Below are 4058 nucleotides of genomic sequence, written 5' to 3'. Positions count from 1 at the left end.
TTGCTGGCAGCAGCTGCTTTTTTAGTGTGTGAGGCTACATTAACAACAACGTGTTAACCCTTGAGGGCTCAGCTGAGTTCTAATTCATCATTTAGCAGTAAGGCATTCCCTGGGAAATATCCCACCCTCTTCCATCCTCTGACTTCACCACCTTAACCAAGCTTCACAATCATCATTGCTGTGTACAGTATTAAATAGTTTGTTTAAAACTTATACTGTGTATATGTGCGTGTGTGTGTGTGTGTATAATATAGTCTTTTGTCTGGCGAAAAAAATTTCCCTGGAACCTAACCCCCCCTTTTACATTAATTCTTATGCGGAAATTGGATTCACTTAACATCGTTTTGATTAAAGTAACATTTTTCAGCAACGTAACTACAATGTTAAGCGAGGAGTTACTGTACCCATTGTACCTAAAAATGTATCAATAAGCAAGCTCACAGCTGCCTAAGTCCTGACACTCAGCTCATGGCTAAGGCTCAGGGAGATTCACAAATTAGCCATTCTGCTGTGTGTCATGCTTATGGGGCCCATTCAGGTAGGTTACCTCAGTGTACATCTATCTATTGTGCAAAACATAGCCAGAGGGGGATTTGATGGCATCAAGATGTTAGTGCACTCATTCCGGATGTGGGAGAGATGTGGGAGACCCATTCCGGATGTGGGACAGCAAATTCTAACTCTGCTTGAGAAAAGCAAGGACTTGAACTCAGATCTCCTGTATGTTTTCTAATCCCTGAGCAGTGGGATATCCTGGCTTTAACAATCTCTCCTGTTGAAGCTGTTCCCTCTTTAGAATACCTCATAAAACAGTGGTTAGTAGAGTGGCGATTTGAATCCAGATCTCCCATGTTGTAGGCACCTGGGCCATAAAGTGGGGGGGAAGCAGTGCTATCGTCCCCTGAAGTGGGCTATAGTCCACGAAAGCTTATGCTCTAATAAATTTGTTAGTCTCTAAGGTGCCACAAGTCCTCCTGTTCTTCTTTCATTTAGGCACCTATCTTATGCCATGCCCCTCTTCTCAGCATCTCCTATTGGCTAACTTAGAAAGCTCCCCACTCAGCATGTTTGCTTTTGTAGATTCCATTCTTAAAGTATGTCTACACTGCAATTAAACACCCATAGCTTAAAAATAATCATCAATGTTATCTGCTGAAAAAATATATATAGTTTTAAAAAAGATTGAATTCTGCTATGCCTAACTGTAGCCCACTGGTCAGAAATGTTATACCTACCCCTTTGTGGCTGAAACATATTGGATATGAGTCTGTTACAACCCCCCAGCTTCAGAAGCGGTCTCCTTTACTCAGGTTTGTTTTTTAGTTCTGGAGGTCCCAATTCAATTCCTGGTGTTTTAGCCAAGGGGGTGGCCATCATATAAGAGGAGCTTGGCTGGAATAGTCTATAGCCATGACACTTTGAATGCACCTGATCTTGTCTTCCACTTATGTGACAGATGCAATCTTGGCTCACAGAATTTGGGATCTCCAGAGCTAAAAGCTTGAAGACCTACAGCTTGAGCTAAAGACAAGGCTCACGAGTGTAGCTGTAACAGACCCATCTCTATGGCTCAGGCTTGGCAGCAGGAAGTGGGAGTATGTAATACACTATACTTCACAGCCATTTGAATCCATAATGGGCACTTAATTCCCCCACAATCTGCAGTCACAATTATCACTTCAAAGATCACTTTAAGAATGGGGGGTTGGATTCGACTTAGAATCCTCTTGGACTCCTACCAAGGAAGCACACAATTTAAGACTGTTAATTGCTGTAAGGTTCCTTAGTACTGACCTCAGTGAGACTGCTTTGTGCTCTGGCTATTCTATGCTTTGGCCCATAAGCTGCCCCTGAATACAAAATGCACAAGTCACCTCCTCTGGTTCCTATACCATTTATTGTTCCTGTGAAAAGAGAAGAAAGGGCCCCAAGCACAGCTGTCCAGGTGCAGTGGGGGAATATGATGGGCCCTACAAAGAGTTGTACCAAGTACTCCTCCTGGAGCAAGAAGAAAGCAGTTCTGCCTCTCTGAGGCAGGATTCCCTCCTGGATCAATGAAGCTGCTCATCATCACTCCTTACACAGGGCTTATTAGCCCAAAGACTCACTTTAGTCTGTACTGAGCATCAAATCTCTGAAAAATAACTACCTAATAATAAATTGATTTCTGTAGCAAGGCTTTATGTTGTTCTACAAAAGGAAGAAAGAAAATAATTAAATTGGAGGGACCAAGAGAATGTAATGGAAGTGATGATTATGCTCTTGGAAATTACTGTCATTGCTTACATGTTAATGCAAAAGTGACCTTACTCTGCAACATCCCATGTATGCTGATATTAAGCCATAATTACAGAAATGACATCTCATAATTAATGTTTCCTTGCCCTTGAAGGTATAATGGAAATGCCTTATTGTAAGTGTCACCAAGCTCATGTTTTGTACAATGTAACAGAACAAGTAAATGCACTGGAAATCTTTTACAGAGAAACCTGTCAGCTGAACCCCAGAATAGACTAGGTCTTGCAAGTTGCTCGGAGTGGGTGGATCCCTGTCATTCTGGGGAGCTGCATTGACTTCAGTGATGTTTCCAGGAGGAGTAGAGAGGTCTACCAGCACAGAACAGTTTGCAGGATTGGCGCCACAGAGTTCTGTTGAAGTGAATGGAAGTTTCACCTTTGAGTTCATTCAGATCAGGATCTGCTCCATATTCTGGAGTCCAGTGAACAGCAGTGACACGTTCTTTATAGCATTACTGATAGACTGAAGTCCATGGAGTTGCACTAGTGTAACTGAGGGAAGCCTGTGACCCACAATTCATATAGCTAATATGAGCTGTGTTGGAAAGGTAGATTTTTACAAAAAAGAACTGGAACTTTTCATGGCTAGGAAACAATTGTACACACACAGACACCGTCTTTTCCATATGACAATGGAGAATTTCCAAATAGCTGAAATAAAAAAAATTATGCCAGGAGCCAGGACTTTGCCTTTTTTCCACTACAAAGAGCTTTATTTTATTTGCCAATAAAAATGACTTGATCAAGTTGGTGAATACTCATAAAAATAACATTGTTCACAAGTGAATACTAGTGAAGTGACAATTAGTAGTTTTCCCAGCTCAGGCTACTGCAAATTATTGATTCCAATGAAAGAATGGCTTCAGGAGACTGAGATGGTGTGGCATACTGAACCAAGTCAAATCTTCACTAAATTCAGTGGAGTTGGCCTAAGGCCAAATTCTGCTCTCACAGGTGCGCACAACTGCACATGTGCATCTGAGGACATTTGTGCTCATGCATCTGAGGACAAAATCTGGCCCATAATGAATGCGTGAATGGATATCTCCACAACAAGAGGCTAAGTACTAATTCTATAGCTGCTCCACCACAGAATTTTATTGGCATGGGCCCTCAGTTTGTGACATTAGTTACTTTAGTGGGAGTATCAGGTAATACTAAATTATCTACCAGGTGTTTGACCCCTACTTACAAATGAGGAAAGGATCTAATTCTTTATTAATTTGGTTTTAATATGTGCATTATATGTTCTGTATTATCTTTTTCTTATATACTATGTTTTCATTTAAATTTGAGGGAAATAGTTGCTGATGACATAATGACTTCCATGATATAATGATTTTTATTTATTTATTTTTCTTAACTCACAAGGAATCACTTAAAAGAAGTCTCATGTTCATTTAATGTGGTTCAGCATACATAGAGGGTAAGGATTTGTGCCTACTCTATTTACTCTGGACAAATTCCCTTTGCCAAAATTATGACTGTAGGATTGATAAGAACCTTAGTGATCAGGAAGACAAGGTTGTGAGGTGATGTCTTCATGAGTTGATGACCAACTTCTGTTAAAGTAACAACCTTTTTTTTTAAGCTTACACGGAGCTCTTCTTCAGGTCTGGGAAAGGTATGGAGAGCTGTCACAGCTAAATATAAAGTAGAACAGATTGTTTAGCATAAGGAGTTATGTTGTAATATACCATTTAAGGTCAAGTGGTCAGTTAACACCTCTGCAGTCAGAAGACAAAGGAGGGTTAGTGTGTT

This window comes from Chrysemys picta, chromosome 1 (assembly GCF_011386835.1).
Source record: "Chrysemys picta bellii isolate R12L10 chromosome 1, ASM1138683v2, whole genome shotgun sequence".
Lineage (NCBI taxonomy): Eukaryota > Metazoa > Chordata > Testudines > Emydidae > Chrysemys > Chrysemys picta.
Note: the sequence above shows the minus strand (reverse complement) of the source record.